The following is a 22,247-nucleotide window of genomic DNA, read 5'->3' as shown; positions in this document are numbered from 1 at the left end:
AAGAATTTTTAAATATAACAACAATACTATGTAAAACTGAAAAAGAAGTGATCAGAATAAGAGCTATAAATCATTCTAAGACTTTTAGTGGTTGGGATAACCTTGAAATGTTGGTATTGAAATACCAAGACTCTTAATGTCTGAATTGTATAAGATTACTTTGATGATTCAATGTATTCCTATCATTGTATAACAATATGTGATATTACATTTCTTCTTATCTGTATATATATATATATATATATATATATATATATATATATATATATATATATTTATTGTAAATATGTTAAATTAATAAACATTTTCTTAAAAAAATGAAGGTCAGGTAGATAAAGCCTCCTATGTAAATACATACTATAGGCATGTAAATTTCTTTTAGTTTGAATTTGATAGCATTTTCTTAGTTTAATTTTTTTGACATTTTTTATTATGTTTAATACTTAAAATTAGCATTATGGTTTAAAAATTATTTTCGTACCAATAATGAGCTTTACAGATCAAATGTTTTTAACCCCACCTTGCAATGTTTAGTACAAGAGTTTGAGAGGTTTTGTGAGCTTGACATTAGACATGCAATGAGTCGTTCATATCTAATTAATTTTTTGTAATCTGACAAAGGGAGAAAAAATCTATTAGTAGATTTATGTACAGATACTAACATACAAGTGATGAAACCTGATAAAGGGGGAGGGCTCATTATTGTTGATCAGAATGATTATTTAAAGTGTATAAGTCAACTATTGGCATCGGATACATATGTCAAAATGTCTAAAAATTAAGTGTATGTAGCTTATTCAAAAATTGATAGATTATTAGAAGATATGGTTTTGCAAGGACAGATCTCAGAAAGGAATTTAATTATATGTATAATCCAAAGCCGGATGTAACCCATATTTTTGGCATACCAAAAATTAATTCTGATATTAACAACCTCCCTTTTCATCCAATTGTGGATGTAGCATGGTGAAAAACTTGTTTTATTGCCAGGTTCTTAGATATCAGTTTAAAAGAAGGGTTAAAAAAAACTGAGCAGATATGTAAAGATTCCTGACATTTTTAGGAAAACTGAATGCGGTGAATTTTTCTTCTGAGTTTCTTTTTGTAACTATTGATGTTCATAGTCTATTTTCTGTCATTCCACATCAAGTGGTTCTAAGGGGGTTTGAAAATCAGTTACAAAAGCATACTAATTTAGAAACCTGGAGGATAAATGCCATGACAATCTTAATGGAGGTAGTGTTAAAAACAACTTCCTATTTTGTGAAGCACAATTCTTTAAGCAAATAACAGGAGTAGCCATGAAGGCTGCTTGTGCCCCCATGTTTGCTAATTATGTCATGGCAGAGTGGGCAGACCAGTATATTTTGACTAGTGATTTTAAGGATGGTTGGGTGATGTATGTATAATATTTGGGGAATATTAATAATACAGTTGAATTTTTGATGTTTTCATCTCAGTTTAACAAGTGTAAATTTTTTTTTGATGTGGAAATTAGTAAGGATCTTGCAAATGGTAGATTTTTATCTAATGTGCATCATAAACCAACTTTTTCCAGCTCATATTTGCATTTCTCCAGCTGGTATTCAATACAGCAAAAGAAATTGTTTGTAAAAGGCCAGCTAGTGTAATTAGCAGGAATGGTTTCTGAATTTGAGGTTTTTCAATATGAGTGTGAGGTCCTTATGAATATGTTTATGAAGAGGGCGAACCCCCCAAATTCATTGAAGAAATAAAAAAGGAAGTTGTTAGTAAAAGAGAAAGTGGGTATTTTCACACATTATTGTTGAGTGATGTCATTACAGGAAAAAGAAATGAACAAAAAGCCTCAATACAGGATAAAAGGTTGTTTATATCTACTTTTAGTATGGATAGCAAGGTAGTAACAGCAATTATCAAGAAGAAATGGGATATATTTAAGCTAGATGAGAATATTTGTCAAAAAAATGGGGAAAAACAGTGATGGTGTATAGAAAAGCCAAATAATTTAAAAAGTGGCTAGAAGGTAAATATATGCAAGTTTCATAGTGCCCAACACTTGGTATGAAAAAAATGTGTTTTTTGTAGTCAGTGTCCCACAATAATCAGTGGGAATGAGTTTAAGGTAAGAGATGTATATGAAATTGATGGGTATTATAATTATTGTAGCTCCATTGCAGTTTGTCTTGCTCACTGTAAACAATTTAATATGCAATACATTCCTTTGGTTTCTTGGTTATTAAAAAAAATAAGGACTTAGAGGGTAGGATAGTAGATGAACAGCTGGATGCCTGTGAATTAAGATGGCAAATTAGGTTAAATGCAACTAGCTACCCTGATTTAAACGAGGTAATTTCCATTCATTCTGTATTAAAATTGAAGTGCATGGATTTTTAGTGATTTTATTGATCAACAATGATCATGGGACTTTTTTGGGAGTATTTAATTGTTAGAAGTGATTGATGTTATTGAGTTCTGATGAAGTTCCAGTTAGGAATGAAAGTGCTAAACTTTTGGATTTTAAATCATTGTATTTCATTAAAAACATAGTATTCTAGTTGGTAATTGTGATTTATGCTGCATCTCTGAGTTTTTCTGTTTAAAGGTTTGGCATTCTGCAATGTATGGGGGTAACAGTTTATTTTAAGAGTGCATATGGCATTAAAATTAGTGCAATGCCCCTAAAGGATGTGGCATGAAACATTGTGAAAACACACATATTGTTTATAATAAATGTATGATGTTCAACCAGGTTTGTAAGATATATTTTTTTATTTGTTTACTATTCATGCTAAATGTATAATACATAGCTGGGATTTGAGGATATGTGTATTAGTTAATCCAATGATTTATTTATTGCAGCTTGGTTACAGGGTAGTGAGTTGATCCTAGAGGATCCATTTCAGCCACATTCACATGAGATATAAAGCAATATATGGCAATACAGCCAAATGCATAGCAAGAAGGTGCGGTGCATCAAAAACAGGAAAACAGGGGCTTTCATGTTTACTACAAAGAGAAAAGTACAACAGAATAATAGCATCTTCTGAGAAGTTATAACATAGTTGAATAGAGTACAATACAAACAGATCAACTTAAGTTGATAAACATTGGTAACTAAATAATATCTGTTAATATTTACATCATTTGCTTTGAAGGACACAGTTCTGGAGGGAAAAGGATACTAAAGTAACCAGCTAACAAGGCTATAAAAATAAACCAGGATGGAATGATACAACATTTATAGAGCTGGCGTAGTAAGATAGCATTACAGTTTGGTTAAATGGAGTGTAAGTAGCTAACATTAGAGTCTAACTACATGACATAAATATGCTGAGTAGACCTTATTTATTAGTTGGGGTTAGGTAGTGTAAGTGTGGCTTGCCAGTGCTGCTAGTGTTATTAGGTGAGACGGGATTAAAGTGACTAGGATTTTTGGAAAACCAGCATTATTGTGGCTGTGAGATATGCTGGTACTTTTGATCTATATTACTATAGATTTTAGCTGTTCCTGCTACTCGGGGATGGGGCTGGAGATAAGTCCCAAAGCTTTGGACTTAAAATTGAGAAAGTGTTTCTGGATAGTTGCACTGCTGGAATGGGAGTAGAGCTTGTAAGCAGTAATACTGGCCAACTTTGAGAAGAGCAGTTGAGAAGAGAGGTTGGTAAGTGCTTTTTATATTAGTGTAAGAAGGAGGAAGTTAGCCATGTCTAGAACTGGGTACAAGCTTGGCATGGGACAGAGAGGTTCAATGATGTTCATAGGATTGGGATAGAAGGATAAACAGATGATTGTGGAGGGGGATTTGTATGTTGGACAGATTTTTTTACTGTAATTAGTTAGGAGCATAGTTCAACTGTACGGATTTTAGCAGAATGTCCAGATTTTTGCCTCATATTTTTGATCTGTTCCTCATAAAAGTTGTGATTGTCTGGATTGTGGTAAATCATTGAGGTTTGAATTCACTAAATAATGACAGCCATTTGAGTTTCAGACTTTATATTCTTCAGAAAATGCATGGTAACACAAGACCTTTTATTCTAGCAACTTTCTAAGTTTATAAGAACAGTATTTAAAATTTGTACCTATTTTTGAGGCTTTGTCTCCCTATTATTTTTGGCTTTGTCCAAATGTTTTGGGCTAGCAGGTTGAGAGCTATGGTTAGGAGGTGTAGACCACATTCAAGCTGCAATTGAAGGATGCCCTTATCAATGGATTCACTGCCATCAGGAGTGAGGAGAAATCTAGAAATTTTATGGCAGACATTGATGGTTTTAGTCTTTTTGTTTTTGTAATTTAGTGTGTGTAGACACTATGAATGGCTTGTTGAGAATTAATATAAAGATATCTGATGGTGTTGGTGGCCTCTATGCTATTGTTGCTATAGGAGAGGAAAGCGGTACATTTAGGAAACATCTTTAACCTGGCAGGGGTTCCAAAGAACATATATTTTGTTTTGTTATGGTTATATAGAAGTTGCTTTTCCTAATGTAAAATGGATAATTTATTAAGATCAGATAGACGTTGCAGATGATTTATAGAGGATTACATAATCTGCACAGAGACAGCAATGCCAACAAGAGATGCATTTTTTGTGTGTTATAATAAGCAACAGAAGTTCAGGGATATCACTTCAGAAAAATAACTACAACCCGTACTTTCTATTCCATTTTCTCCTCATTGTCTAGTGACCATTAACCTTTCTGTATTGTAGGCTGTTCGTTCATTCCTTATGGGCATCCACAGCTATCTAACAGGTATGCATCAGTTTTTTTTTTTTTTATGTACTCAAACTCACACTCTGGGTGGGGGGACCATGGTCACTTCACATTCTCTTTGTGAGTGCATGACTTTTTGTTCCTCCTGTAATAGCCACCACCCTTAAGCAGATTAGTGTGCTGAATATAAGACCTCAGGTGACATTTGCATCTGCTTCCCCTCCTCCAAAAGATTGTGGTAACATGTGACCCTCTATGTACTCTTCATCCATTAGAACAGGCATATCATCCTCCCCACACCAGCTCCAGTAGATGCCTAAGCTGCTAATTAAGGCTGGGTTACTTGATTCACAAGGCTTTATCCCTCTCCACCAATGTGAATATCAAACTGTAGTTTTTCTCCTTGTGTTTATCAATGTTTCACAGAGAATGTACAGTAAGGTAAATAAACAAGACTGGTTTACACCAGTTAAAAAAGACTCTGAACTTTCAGCAAAAATGTACATAGGGACATTGTCTTATCCCTGATAATCATTTTTCATTCTGTAGCAGTACTGTAACTCACCATATGATATATTTATTTATTTTTATATTAATTTATATTGACTCCCCACTAAATTGTATACTTGAACCCTTGTTTGTGGTACTGTGGCACCTTATGGGACCAGACAACACCATATCACAGGCCTAATTACAGCATGTAATGAGCTTTGGGTGACTTGGAGCTGGTAAAATGTCTACAGTCTGTGTGGTAGAGAATAAGAAATTGTGAAAGCAAGGCCAGACTTTAAAAGTGTAAACCTGTACTGCCTATAATGGCATACGAGTGCAACATTTTTATTGCCAAAAGTCTCAGAATGATGCATGATTAGAGTTGTAAAACTTACTAGTTGTGAAATTTGTACTGTCCATGTCCTGAAATCTGATGTTTCATTTGAGATAGATTTCAGCGCTGTATGATAAAAGAAAACGTTCAAGATCCTTGGCATAAGTTTACCAGGATCTCAGAAACAATGTGAGATACAAGAAAATGATAATCCTGGCCCTGCAATGATGCACAAATCTGTGATACCAACATCTGTAAGTTACAACTATCTCTGGGCTTAAGAATGAAGTTGAATCTGCCTGCACATACACACACACACACACACACACACACACACACACACACACACACACACACACACACACACACACACACACACGCGCGCACACACACGCACACACACACACATGTACACAAAAACACACATACATTCATAGCAGATGTTTTGTCATGGTCTGAGGTATCATGCTCATTGGTCATGGTAGTGGACATCTGCCTTTTTACAATTTAGGAGAGCCTAAGAGTATCAAAACTTGAGTTGTTGAAATAAAGTTGCAGGACTCTAATCTGAGTACCTATTGGCATCAGGACTGAAGTACAAATTTATTAACTCTGTTAGTTTTACCTCATCACATGTCTGTCAGACCTCATGCTGATAATGCTGCGAACAGCTTATATTAGTACTTCTCCCCTTTCACAGTAACATATATGATCTGAGCAGTAGGCTGTAATCTGTAATCTTGATCACAATAACAAATAATAAATGCCACCCCTTCTAGCCTTGTTTACTAAATTTACACGTTGGTTCCTCACCCCCAGCTACTCATACTATATTATCTGGCCATGCCAGGACACCATGCCACATAACAACACTTTTACTGCGTTTATATATACTGATACCGAAAAACAGGTTGTGGCCACAATGATATTAAATTAAATATGAAAAGAAGGCAGAAGGACAGTAGGAGCTGCTCCTGAGAAGACTGATTGAAAAGGGTGATAGTAGCAGACAGTGGTAAAAGCCCATCTAGACCTCTGTTGACTATCTCTGTATTGACCTTTGGTCTCCAGTGGAGGAATCTTGGTGCAAGTGGATACTATTGTCTGCCTTCAGCATAATGATTAGAAAATAGGACTGTGCCCCCTTTACACAAGCAAGAAGTGTGTATTGCTAAGACACCTTTGTGCATACCATTGTGTTTTCACTAGAACAAGGCAAATAACAGCCAAAGTTTTAAAAAGAAGCCTTAAGGACTTTCAGATGACAGCTTCACTTTTTTTCTGCTCTTTCTATTTCTTGAGTATTTTGCTCCTTGGTTTGCACTACAGCTCAGATGAGCAGCAAGAGAAAGGCGTAATATCTTGTTTTACCTGTGCGTCTCTTATCATGTAGTAAAACGTATTTTGATGTTACAACACAGCAGGGGCTTTGAGTGTATTTTTGTAGAAATAGCCTCACTGTATCTGAATTATTTGTGTCACTAGGGATTTAAAACCAAACAGCTGATCTAAAACACTTGTAGCCATTCAAAGCTTGAGTTGTACAGACTCTGAAAGGGCCTTTGTTTCCTTTTGTGAGTTTTGCTCTAATGAATGGTAAACTAAAAATGCAAGAATTTTCCACAGTTTGCTTATTTCAAGTGACAATGTGTCATATAGGTGGATTTGTGTAGTTTATGCTCAGTCACTGTGGACTGACAAATATTATGCATAGTCATGAGTGATGAGCAGAATGTGTATTGTTTGTGATTCAGACATTAGTAGCATTCAAAAAAGAGGATCACACCAGTGATATGCAGCAGACAAAGGTGCACTCCTTGACTATGATGCCAGCAAGGTTAGCATGTGGGTGGGGGGACCTGAGAAACACTGTGTGCAGCAGATAGATGTATTCTTTTGTTGGAGTCATAAGATATATACAGCAGATAAGGTCAAGTATTTATTTTGAATTAACTTGATGTGAGATACAAGGGTATCATCACACCAAGGAAAATTCACAGAATTATACCTGATCATTTTTAATTGACTCGCATTTGTTGTTGAACTCTGCCATTGAAATCAGCAAGAGCATGGAACTCTGTGGTAAGGGAGATAAGGAAGTTTTTCTTACTCATAAGCTTGCATGGCTTCTGTCTAAGAATATTTAAAAATGTAGGGTATGAATAAGATAGGAGGTTCACCCTCCTTCCAAAATGCATTTCTTTTTTTTTAAAAACAATTTTATTGATTTTAAGTAAATATATATATATATATATATATATATATATATATATATATATATATATAGACATTCACATGGTCTTTTAACACAAAAAAATTGCAATTCAAAAAGGTGATCACATAGACATTCAAATAACAATATTTAACAAATAACAAAGTGAAATTACTAAAACTATTTACAAAGACATCCATTGATTTTTATTGTAATGACTAGAATTTGATTTTTCCATATATATAACACAATAAGAGGCTGAAATTTAATTTATATGATATCATTATCAATCTCTTTTCAACAGATTCTGTAAATTGACCCATAAATGATAGTTATAGGTTTTTCTAGTTATTCTAGATGTCATAGTTGCAATCTGTAATTGGCAAACTTCCATTAGAATTTTCTTTTTTTTTTTTTTTTGTAAATATTTGTATTCATTTCCAAAAACAAGAAAACATGAATGCAGGTTATTTATGACAGTGAAGTATTTACAAATTATTTAAAAAGGTTGGCTAAAACCTCTAAACAGATATCAAACATTAAAACCAAAATAAAGTATTTACAAGGGTGTCTATTGTTGGCATATAATTGACTTTCTATACAATTATTTCCTGATTATAATCTGCTACAGTCATTACTCTCCAGTATTTCAGTTACTTTTTGCCATGATATATATAATGATTTCTTTCTTTCTTTCAGTTCTTCCTTTAATAGTGCTCATTTCCAATTGCGATACTGCTGACACCATATTCATGAATTGCTTAAAAGTTGGAGAAGCTTTGGATTTCCAGTTTGATGTAATGTTCTTCCTTGCAATGGCTAGGAGAGTCCACAAGATTACATATTTTGTTCTTGGTACACAGTCAGGTACAGGTGCATTAAACAAAATAATAGATTTGGAAATCTGGAATTTGTCATTGAATACCATTTGCAGAAAATAATTTATTTTATCCCAATATGGTTTAATCAAATGGCATTCGTAGAACATATGGTGCCAGTCTGCTTTTATTGATAAATCACATCTCCAGCAGCCAATATTTTTCTTAAACATAAGTTCCATTTTATGAGGGGTTACGTAAGATCTGTGTATGAATTGCCATGTAAAGAGTCTCCAATGTAGTGAAAGTGATGTCTGCTTTGGAGAGAGAAGAATTACTTTTCTGTCTCTGTCATTTGGCACATGTCCATTAATTGATCTATAATAATTCCATATTTTGTCATTATTATAAGTTTTTATTTTTTTATTTGTTTTATAAATAGATGATAAGTATCCCTTTCCAGTAATGGGTTGATTCATTAGTAATATTATATGTTCTATAAGATTAGAAACATTCTGTCTTATTGATGGTTGCATTGTTTCTTGTTTGCTTAATATATACCGTCTTAATTCTTGTACATGTAGCCATGAACTATTTTCCATATTTAATTTCCGTTTAATTTGGTCTATTGTCAGAAGTTTTCCAGAGTTTGAGGATTCAGATATCCAGTTCCTTGTTATAGTTTTCCTGGCTACTGCCAGTATTGCCCAGAGTTAGGAATGTTTAACTTTTTTTACACAGCAAGGTATAGGTGTATTGAAGAGTATTAAAGATTTGGTCAAAGTGAAATTGTCTGTGAATATTGCTTGTAGAAGTTCATTGATACTTTTCCAAAATAAACTTATTGCAGGGTAGTTATAAAACATATGGGTTCAGTCAATGTTTATATTAGACTTACATCTGTTACATATGTTTTGTTTTCCATTAATTTTGTTCATTAGTTGAGGGGTGTAGAAAGATCTATATAAAAATCTCCAGGAATATATTTTCCATTTAAGTGAAAGTGTTGTTTTCCCTGCAGATTCTAATATATTTGTTTTATCTAAATTCATTGGAGTGTGTTATTTGTTATATAATAGTAGTTCCAGAAATTAGCTGGACAACAATATGTTTTTTCTCTAATAAGTCTGTATATAAGTGATATTTTGTCTGAATAAGTTTATGTTGGATAATTGAATTAAAAAAGCTAGTAGTATGCTAGTGTCATGTTTGTTAGCTGGAGTAATCAGGTCTATTTTATTTTGCAAGAATAGTCTGAGGGATTGTATATTAAGCCAAAGGGATTTGTGTAACTGAAATTCACTTATTATCTGATTTACTTCATTAACCCTTTCATCTGGGATTAGATGGAACCAAGACCCTTTTGTTTAAACAAGGTGATTTTATCTATATCTGAGAATTGTAAGGATTCTTGAGTAAAGGCTATTGGGAAAATTATAAAGAAAAGTTCTTTATATCTAGAATGTTTATATATAAAATTTCTAAAATGTATTACTATATTCTGTAAGTAGCTAAATGAATGTTTGGGTCTGCTGTGTGTAGTGAAGTAATCTTTAAGTATCCATAATATTGGGTTGTTTATTAATTCCAATTTGTAAGGTTGTGGTTTCAATATTAGTAGCATAGCTGAAGATTCCCAGAATATTTTCCATTTGGCCTGATATGAAGTATTTAAAAGTTCTGCTATGGATCTAATAATAGCGGTGTTAGAATAAAGGTTCAAATCAGGAAAGGCTATACCCCCTTTGTTCCAACTATAAAGATGGCATTTGAGTGCTATTCTAGGTTTCCTGGGAAACCAAAAAAATTTTAATAACAGGGAATTTAACTTGTTAATGAATACTTTATTGGGAAGTATTAAAATAGATTACATAATATAGAGAATCTTCGGTAAAATTATCATTTTAATGATAGTTAATATTTTCTCAGTTGTAAATATATTTGTATTCCATTTTGTTAATAAGGTTTGAATATTTATATAACATTTATTATAGATTAGTTTTGTGATTAATTTAATATCTTTAGCAAGAATGATACCTAAGTATGTAATTTGATATGTGATGAATTTGTTTGTATCATTGTTAATGTTTCTCTTATTGTTTGAATAAATAGGTAGGATCTTAGTTTTATCATCATTAAATGTCAGTCCAGATATGTTTTGAAATGTGTTAACAGCTTCAAATAAGGCTGTTATGGAGGAATTATCTCCCTTAATGGTGATAACATATCATCAGCAAATAACTGAATTTTAGAAGTTATTTCATCATTTATTTCCAAATCTCCTATGTTTTTATTTCCTCGTATATCATTAGCCCATGGTTCCATTATAAGGTTAAACAGTAAGGGGGATAGGGGGCATCCTTGTTTTGTTCCCTTAGTGATGGGTATTTGAGTTGATGTGTATGTTCCAATTTTGATATATGCCAGGGTCCATTTATAAAGATGTATTAGTAGGTTAATAAAATTATCTGAAAAGTTTAAACACTGTAATAATGTGAATAGATAATCCCAATGTATTGAGTCAAATGCTGAATTAATGTCAAAACTAACCAGTGACAAGTTTTTTTTCTTTCTGTGTGAATAATCAATTAAAATAAGAGACCGTTTAATGTTATCATGGGTACTTCTATTAGTTACAAAACCTGTCTAGTCATCATTAATTAACTGGGGTAAAAAATATTTTAATCTATCAGCATAAATATTCATAAACATTTTATAATCAATATTTAAAAGAAATATGTACATAATTACATAAGTACATAATTTAGGGTCCTTACTAGATTTTAGAATGGGTAATATAAATGTATATTTCCAGGATGGAGACAATACTATGTCATTCTGTGCTATAGTAAATACCTTATGGAGTAAAGAAATAGCTATTTTAGGCATAATTTTATATAGTTCAGGTATGATACCGTCATTGCCTGATGCTTTGTTCTGTTTAAGCTTATTAATTTGAGTTTGCATGTCAACTAGAGAGATTTGTTTGTCTATAATGTCTGACTGTTGTTTATTGAGTTTAACATACAAGTTTTTTTAATGTATTCTTTTATTTTATCTATAGGTTGAATAATATGTGAAGTTTGATTAATCATGTGAAAATGTCTGAATTCATCTATTATGTCTTGTATATCATAAACCTTTTTCTTTTTTCTTAACGAGTATATTTCTTTAATATGATTTTGTTTATTGATTCTTTTGGTTTTGTTTGCTAGGTTAGTTAAATATTTTGGGTTTGCTGAATAGGCAAGGAATTTAAAATTTTCTAAGGAAATCATAATCTTATGATGTAAGATAGCACTATATGTCTCCTTAGTTTTGTTTATTTCATCTCTAATATTCTTAGGAGTGAACTTGTTGTTAATTTTGAGGTGTAACCTATCTAGTTTGTCTTGTATTTCTTTTAAATATTCATCCCAGGACTTCCTTTTGTTATAATACCATTTATTTATTTGTCTGTATAAGTAAGCTTTTAATGCATCCCATACATATATGTCATGAGAGTTGGATGATAAGTTGATTTTTATAAAAGTTTGTGTTTCTTCTTCAAAAAATATTTGAAATTCATTTGAGTTATGTATGCAGGAATTCATCTTATATGAGTCTTTGGGGTATCATTTAAGTTAAGCACAAATATGATCATATTATGATCTGAAATAGGGCAAGACACAATCTTGGTGTTTATTAAATCATTTATTATTTGCGTGGATATAATTACCCTATCTATTCTGGAGTATGTTTTGAATCAGTTGGAAAAGAATGTGAATTGAGGTGAGCTCAAATCTGTATAGTCATGTATATCTTTTAGATGATATGTATCCATGAATTGTATTAGTTGTTTAGCTTGTGAGGTAATCTTCCTTTTCCCAAAAGTACTAGAGTCTTTTTCATTTAAAACACAGTTAAAATCTCCTGCCATAATAATATTACCCTCAGACTGAGATATAATTTGGTTCAATTGTTGTTTAATAGTGCTAATTCCAATGCCCAGTAACCAATAGTTATTTACTAAACTGAAAAGTTTTGTGTTTATTTTGATTATCACCAAGCAAAGCATCCCCTTATCATCCTGATAATATTTAATAATTCTAGGTAAAGGGAGAGTTCTGTTCCAAAGAATTGCTACTCCTCTTTTCTTTTTAGAATGTTTAGAACTAGCAATAACTATATATTTATTAGTGTTTAAAAAATAATATTTTCTTTTAATAAATGTGTTTCTTGCAAAAATATTATGTTTGGTTTGTGTATAGTTAAGTATTTAAATAAACTTCCTCTTTTAATAGGGTTATTCAGACCATTTATGTTGATTGATAAACCTTTTAATGTGGTCATAATAGCATTATAATTGAGTAAGAAATTCTTGTGTTTTGTGTGTTATCTTGTATATGAGTTATGTAATCCTCTCCAAAATATCTGTTATTTAAATTATAGTCAATGTCTGTTACTATAAAATACACAGAATGTGTTATATGATTCTTGCAACTTACAATTATATATATTTGAATTATAATGGATGTCAGGAAGAACTTATTAAGAAAATTAAATGTAGTATATATGTCATAAAAAATGGGGTAGCTACCCACCTGTAGTTATAAATTCCTTGTCCCAGTGACATCTGTCACTAGGATCAAACCCCTAAACAGCAGCAACAGAACACAGCCTCCACTATATATAAATGTTAAACAGACAAAACAGTAACTCTATATATGATTACATATTCAGCTGTAATCAGTGTAACTCATCTGGTATTGCTTATACCATAGTCATGTTTCATGAGAATTATGTAACTAAATATATCCTAAAATAATATGACATTTGTTAGAAATCCTCTATTAATGATGTCATTCTTTATGCTTGCAAACAACCCACATGAGGGAAAAAAAAAGGCACTTTAACTTCTATTGAACCATATATTGTTAGATATAGTGAAACCTGCTGTTACAATAGTTAATTTGCTAATACTCTCTGTTGAAATCAGTAGAACACATGACCCTCCGGGGGAATTAAACTAAGCATACATATCTAATGTTATAACATATTATTCTTGGTATCATTCAGAAGAAAGGATTCTGATATCTAAAATAAGCAACATTATAATAAAGAAAAATGTCATTTGAAGTAACTGCTAACCTTGTTAAATCAGATGCTATATATCAATATAGTGTTCAAAACAGATTTGTATATGTATCTTTAGCATGAAAGCTGAAATGACAGTTTAAGCACCTGAAGTAGAACATGCCATCATATCTTAAATGAGCTTACTTTAACCCATGCTATTTTCATATCAGCTATCAGCCTCTGTCCACCTGTGTCCCTAGGTCTCTTATCACACTTTCGGTGTTTAGTGTACTGCCACCTATGTGGTAGTTCACAGGTATGTAGTTTTCCCAAAGGGGACAACTACACATTTTTTGGCATTTAGCTTGAGCCTATGGCTCTGGCACTAGGCATCTGTTTCAGTAAGGCCCTTTTGTAGTATATCCACATCATTTGGGGATTTAATAATGGCTCCCAGATTACAGTCATCTGTGAACTTTGTAAGCCAGAGTCCCTTAGTGTTGGCCTGTACTTCAGAGAAGTAGATTCCAAACAAGAGTGGTTTCAGGACAGAACCCTGTGGTACACCACTTGTCACTTGTCTGGAGCTGGATTTGGAGTCGGCTACTTTTACAGTGTGTGTTCTGTCAGTAAGCCGGTTTGCAACCCATCGAGTGATGTATGGATTAATGCCCAGCTTAGTAAGTTTATCTGTGATTCCAGAGTGGGGGATAGTGTTGAAAGCCTTGGTGAGGTCCAAGTAGGCTGTGTGAACCACCTTACCCTTGTCCACAGCCTGGAGACTGATTTGAAGAAGTCGATCAGGTTCAGGAGGCAAGATCAGCCCTTCACAAACCCAAACTGGGTGGGGTCCAGTGTTTGAAGGTTGCCAATGTCTTTGTTTATAAGTTCCATGATAATACTTTCCATGGCCTTGCAGATCAGGCTCATCAGACTAATGGGACGGTAGTTCCCAGGATCCAAAGTGGATCCCCCCTTGTGGAGTGGGATGACTGTAGCTGTGCACCACTCTGTGGGCACGAAGCCTGAGGTGAGGCTATGATTAAACATGACACGTAGGTGAGGTGCTAGTTCATTTTATAGTTCATGCAGTACACAGCCCGGGATGTCATCTGGTCCCATGGATGCTGTATTCTTGGCTTTGGCGAGTGTGGTTTTTACCTGAGTGGCCGTGATTACCGGAATTTGGCATTCTTTCGATATTGAGATGGGCCCTTTAGGGGATGAGAGGGGGATGAAGTTGGCACTGAATCTATCTGCCAGGTTATTGGCAATTTCCTTGGGATCAGTATATTTGGTGCCATTCTGCTGTAGCTCAGAGCAGATCTGAGTATTGGCATTTAGATTCTTGACTTAGCTATAGAATGCCTTGTAGTTGTCTTTGGAGTCTTTAGTAATTTTGTTTTTGTAACTAGCTGTGGAAGATTTTATGAGGGATCTCAGCTTTCTACTGAGGCTGGTGAGCGAGTTTTTTGAATCTTGGGTCCTTCCTCTTTCCTGCAACAGTTTTTTCTTTCTGTTGTACAGCTTGTTTATGGCAGGGGACCACCATATTGGTTTCCTTTTTTTACATGACAGCATCTTGGTTCTATTTGGGATAGCTCAGTCCATGCATGAGTGAATGTGCTCCTACATCTCCTTAGTGTAGGATTTAGCAGTTGAACTTCCAGTTCCCATCTGTATGGGTGTCATGAACTTTGTTACTTCTGACTTGAGAAGCATGAACTTGGCTTTGGAGAAGTTTTTTACGGAGGTTTCCTTAAAGAGGGGTGGGGGTGGGATGTGGATGTCAAGGGTGATTAGCTTATGGAATAATCTAACCATGTTGGTAATGACCAGGTCTAGAATATTGGTACCCCTGGTGGGACTATGAATTAGTTGCTGTAGGGCATTGGAATTTATGAATTCCAAGAACCGTTGAGCAAAGGTGTTGGTACAGGAGAAGTTTTCCCAGTTAATGGCAGGGTAGTTGAAATCACCCAGAATTAGGGTGTTTGGTTGTATCTTAATATTTTCCAGTATGTTTAGAAAGGTGTAGTGAGAATCTTGGGGCATGGTTGGGGATCTGTAGCAAGCTACAATTTGTATTGCAGTCTTACCTAGTGTTAGTTGCACCTGGAGAATTTCATATGCGTTGTGTTGGGCAACCAGCCTGGAGGTATGAATATTCTTGGTGAATATGGACACTCCTCCACCTTTAGTGTTTCGGTCCTGCTTTTGTGGCTGAAAAATGTGGTATGAGTTGTAGCCTGGTATTGCAGGGGTGCCCTCTGGAGCCTTGAACCAGGTTTCAGTTACTGCCCAGATATCGATGTTCTCCATCACATACAGAGACTCACCTTTCTCAAACTTTTTTACCTCAGAGAATGCATTTCAACATAATTTACTCTAAAGTCATACTTTCTACAACTTCTTCTTTAGTCTACCCTCCAGTACTAATACAACCCCCCTCCACTCCTCCCCTCCACTACTGTCCTATAGACTCCTCATCCCATTCTATAAATACACAATTTTGCCACCACAACTGACATCCATCTACCATTAAACACCCCCTAAAACTTCACAAATTCCTCATAAGCTTCACACCCATAATCCTCCTTTTTCTCTTATTTAGCAACATCAAGTCAAATCCAGGCCCAGACACCTAGTCCTGCTTCCTTATTAATGCACAAAGCATTCAAAATAAAATAGACCAACCAAGTATTTTTAACTGTATTTACAATTTCCAAATCCTTGCCATCACAAAGTCCTGGCTTAAGCCACAAGATCCTTCCATACACAATTCCCTCCCAGGCAATGATTACTTTCTTTATGCCAGGTCAGGGTTAAGGCAAGGAGGAAGAACTCTCCTTCTTTTCAAGTCAGTCGTCAACATACAATTCCATGCTCAAAATAATGCCTCCTCATATTCTCTTCCAAATTGCTTACTAACACAAATCCACTCACCATTTAGCTCTCCAACTCTTTGAGTTGTTGCCTAGCACCCTCCTCCTGCATCATTACAAAAGCTTAATAATCTGTTCAGGGACTTAACCTTCTCTGTTCAGAGGATCATAAATGTTAGTCTTCTTAACGACTTTAACCTCAGTCTCCTTGGCTCCTTACGAAAATGCATACTTGAGTTTCTCAATGTATTTAATCTCACAAAACCTGCCTTTGAGTCTACCAGACCCAATCCTTCCTCATCACATCACTGTCTGCTTGATCTAATAATAACAGACAACTCCCTCATTTATCTCTTGTATCACTATCCCCCTCCAAGTCTAAGTGATCACTGTCCTATAAGCTTTAACATCCACCTTGATTACAAAAAGTCTCCTCCAAAACGTATTACATTCCAACATAGGTGTCAAGTAAACATTACCAAAATAAAAGCATATCTATCCTTAAATAACTGGGCCCTATACATTCTCCCTCAGACCCTAATAATGCTGCCCAGCTCTTCACTCAAATTCTCTGTAATCTTCAAGACTCATTATTCCCTATAGTCACAAGTCTGTACAAAAACACCTAGATCACTTACAAACTCAAAACCCTCTTATCTCTCAGAGACAAAGCATAGCACTCCTGCAAGAATGACTCAACATCTTCTTCCAGATAACACTGCACCCTCCTCAGAAACCTGCCCAAACAAGCGATTAGATGTCATAAGAACCATCATATGAGAATACATCAATCAAACCTTTTTCACTTTCTTAAACAATTCTGAGCAGAATTCAACCAGTTAACAGGTCATAAAACTCATCCCAATGCTTACTCTTCCTCCTCTTCTCTCTCTCTTCTTCAGACCTTAGTACGCCCTTCTCCATCTTCCCCTCCATCAGCTCACATACTTAACTTCCTCACTCAGTCTGTCTCTTACTGCCCCCTTATACTCCCCTCTTTTACTTTAAAAAGATCATAACCAATGATATTATACCTCTTCTAGAAAACCTAAAACTTGAGTAGCCTGCAGGGACAGACATCCTCTCTCCCAGTTCATATTCCATTGTAGTGAGTACATTGCTACTCCTCTGTTACATATCTACAAGCAAAGGCTTAACTCTAAAACTGTGTATCCAATATATGGAAATTGGCAAAAATCATATCTCTCCCCCAAAAAACTCTAACCCCAAGCTAACCAGTGATTAGTGCCCAATCTCCATCCAGCCTACCATTGGGAAAATTATTAGAAAAAATGGTCTATAATCATCACTAAAACTACATAAGTCAATACTGCCTTCTCTTTTCCAAGCAACATGGTTTCACATCTGTCCACAGCACTTACTGCACTTTGGTCCTTCACTAATCACACCTTTTTAGCTATGGACAAAAGCCTCCCTACTGGAGCCATATTTATAGGGTCTATATTATATATTCAAAGGTTCAAAACTTCGAATCCCATATGTTCGACAACATATGATCGAAGTTTGAAATTTCAAATATACAATAAAACATAAAAAAAAAAAAACTTACCTTAACACTCCAAGCAGGGAGGCAGGCCCCCCTGCACCCCCCACAACTCCCTACTTAAATATACCAACTCCGAGATCACACTTCAGTGCAGAAAAGGGAAATTCTCTCATTCTGCATCGTACAGCACCATTACATTTAACCTTTGAACTTTTCAAAGTTCGATCTTATGGTGTCGACCATATGACATTCGAACTTTGAAAAGTTTGTTCATGTAATAGGAACCCTATTTATAGACCATGCCAGAGCCTGGTACAGCGGTAGCATTGTTACCTCACAGCAAGAGGTTCTCCTGTTCGATTCTCGGCTGGAGTGCCTTCTGTGTGGAGTCTGCATGTCCTCCCCGTGGTCGAGTGGCCTCCGAAAGACATGCGTGAATGGGCGTGCCTTCACTGAAGGCTGGGTGTCGGGCTGGCAACTCGGCACCATAAAAATAGACTGCCAATCATTAGCGGACTGGAGTTCCGCTGTGGCGACCCCTAACCGGGAAAAGCCGAAAAGACAAGCAACCAGAGCCTTTGACCTAGTGGACCACCCAATTCTATTTAACCACCTCACTGACATTGGGATTAACCCTGATGCCATTCCATGGTTTCACAATTATCCATCCAACTGACATTTTTCAGTAAATTTTAAAAACAGTGTATCAGTCACCACAACTTTACTTAAAGGAGTCCCTTAAGGCTCTATACCGGCCTCTCTTTTCTTTTTCCATTTGTGTAAATAAGGGTACACTCTATCTCCCCCAACTTCCAGTCTTACTATATACCAATGACATGATTTTCTTCCACTCCAACCATACCATCTAGTCAATTCAACTTGAACTAGAAAAAATATTTTCTGTCCCTCATAAACTGGCTTAATAGCAAAAAACTATTACTTGACTACTCAAAAATTAAAACTATTCTCTTTGGAACCTTCACTAAAAGACAAAAGAATTCCAGCTCACTTATTATTCTTGACCATCTTAACAATGCCGTTGCACAGGTTAATACCTTCAGATACCTTGGAGTCTGGCTTGATCCATCACTTTAGTTCCATCATCATCATCTCAAAAACACTCAGAAAAACATAAACTCCCTACTATTCTATGCCACAAAATCTCCTCTTTCCACTCCTGTCCAACAAGAAATGCTATTGGCAAAAGGATTCTTCTAGCCCAACGTGAGTACTGCCTACCTCTTGTAGCATATCCCTTCAAAGGAAACTCTACCACCATCAAAACAATCTCCAACTCCACCTGCAGCTTAGTTACTCTTTCCCCAAAGTATGGACACAATCTCACAAAACCTGTCTTTGAGTCTACCAGACCCAATCCTTCCTCATCACATCACTGTCTGCTTGATCTAATAATAACAGACAACTCCCTCATTTATCTCTTGTATCACTATCCCCCTCCAAGTCTAAGTGATCACTGTCCTATAAGCAGTCTCTGTCATATAACCTTAGATCACATAGCCACTTAGGGCTTGTCTTGCAGAGTTGGACTCTCCCTTTTATTGTATAAATTTTTGTAGTGGCTCTGTTGAATAGAACAGAATACATTAGCCAAAGCCAACTTGCTGCACATTCAACAGTGAGCCAATCTACTGAATCTACCAACTGTCCCAGCTCTGGAAATAAAACTCCTGGTCTTTTCTTTCCTCTAGCTTACTTAGACAGTCTCTGTCATATAACCTTAGATCTCATAGCCACTTAGGGCTTGTCTTGCAGAGTTGGACTCTCCCTTTTATTGTATAAATTTTTGTTTTTTTTATTTTTTTCCTCTTGACATGTGCTCACATTCTGGGCTGAGACTGAAATTGCTCCAGTGGGATCAGTGCTCTACCCCAGTTAACAAATTATATAGATAAAGAAATGTTTTTTTTTCAAGGAAAATTATTAAAGCAGTGGATACAGCTATATTTGTTGAGCTACAAACTGTTTCAATACAGTTTAAATAAAGTCTAATTATATTGCGGGGAAATATTTCAGCAAGATAGATCTGTGGTCAAGATCTGTGGCCATACTGCTTTTCACTAGTACACATAGCACTATGATTTTTGATAGCATTATGACTGCTATATATCTCTTCTACAGTCATGTTTGTGAACAGTTCTTTTATGTATTATTTTAATGAAGGGATCTTATGATGGAGCAACTCCCATTGTCAGAAACTGTGGTGTGCCCCTATATTTGGTCCACTGTAGACTGTGGTTGCCTTACTCCATTGTTATTCCTGGTATGCCTTCTGACACAGACACTCACCTGCTGTATGTGTATACATATATTTTTCTCTCTCTCTCTCCTCATATATATATATATATATATATATATATATATATATATATATATATAATATAGAAGCAAAACAAATGAAGATCCTGGTCACTAAAGGTAAATACTGGAACTTGTATAAAGAAACATAAGAACAGAGCACCAAAACCACCACAGTGATTAACATAAACAAAAATACTTTAATGAAATAATATAATGTAAATACAAGAAGAGCGATTTTGGGTAAAACCCTTCTTCAAATCTAAAAACTTTAAAATACCATAATTTCTTAAAAAAATGTCTTTCAGCCAATCACATGAAAGATGTAAATAAAAGACATCATTCCTTGAAGCGTTATAGATTGAACGAAAAGATCTGCATCCAATCATATCTTTCACATATTAGCAAGTTGTTCTACCTTCATTGGTTAAAAGATGTTAAATGACCACTGAATAACATACATACCTTCCTTGTTCATTGGTGCTATATAAAAGCATGAAATAATCAAACATCAAAGTACATCTATTGCATAATAAGAGTGCGTTCATATAAATAAAACATATCATTCCCTAGAAATTAAAGGTAAAACTAAAAAAAATCTACATTCAGTCATATCATTTGTGTATTAACATGTTGTCCTACCTTCATCAGTTAAAAGAGAATGCTAAATAACCAATGAATAATGTGCATACACTCCTTGTTCATTGGCACTATACAAAAAACACGATCCAATCAAAAGTCAAAATAAACCTGTTGCATAATAACTGCACACTACGCATCCACTGGATATAGCTGAAACATTCAACAAAACTGGAATCGGTATCCAAAACCAATCTACTTCCCAAACATACACAACTTAATCTGCCATTGGTTAAAAGAAAACAGCCAAAGGCCAATGGGCAGGCACAAAGAGCCATCTTTGTCTCACGTAAGGACATGCTAACTGCAAATCAAATCATATTAAAAAAAAATGTAAACTTAAATAGCATCATAACTAGGCATAACTGCCTATCTCTTAATGAAACATTCCAAACTGCCATAAACATCAAGTCATCGAATAAACATGTAACAAATGTAGTGGCTCTGTTGAATAGAACAGCAGTCCAAGAATCCATGAGACTGATTAATTAAAAACATAAATGTTAAACAACACCTCATAAATTACATTAAACCATTACAATGAAGTGGTAATGAAATAATAGTTGATATTTGACTGCACTAAACACAGATAGCTAACATTGCAAAAAATAACTTTATTGCTATAAATAATTACTTATCTCAAGATAAAATGTTCAAGAAAAAAAAATCACATAAACCACCGCAAGCATCAAATGACTACATTTAGTCATATCGCCATTATCAAAGACAAAAAAAGCACATAAAACATTATTCAACTCTATTAAATTAAATGACCATCACAAATATTATGTACTGATCATTCAAGAATACACATGGTAAAATATTAAATGAAACCTCATATAAATTATCACTAAATTCATATTCACAATGAGATGGTGGCTAAGCAACTATACATATACAACTATAGTAAGCATCAGACATAGTCAGGTGGCAGAAAATACATATAAAAAACATATAATTGCATTGGTTGTGAAATATTATTTCATCCAATCACTTATCAGCATATTTTTATTCCATGTTATAATCATCATTGTCAGGCAAATGGCATAAATCGTAACACATATCAATGAAACATGACCTAGAACACCCATATAAATCCCAAGTATATTATCATACAAATATTAAACCATGCATAAAACATTTCCAAAAGAAAAGTATAAAGAAAAGACATCAAGCAAACTATTAACCTGAAAACATCATGCTTAAGACAGCTAATCATTTAGATCACACAGAACATTGCATAAATACACCTAACTGACTTATCTCATGGCACAAAACAAAATATCAG

This window comes from Protopterus annectens, chromosome 3.part0 (genome assembly GCF_019279795.1).
Source record: "Protopterus annectens isolate FY-2018-M chromosome 3.part0, PAN1.0, whole genome shotgun sequence".
In the NCBI taxonomy this organism is placed as follows: Eukaryota; Metazoa; Chordata; order Ceratodontiformes; family Protopteridae; genus Protopterus; species Protopterus annectens.
This window is presented reverse-complemented; position numbering follows the sequence as displayed.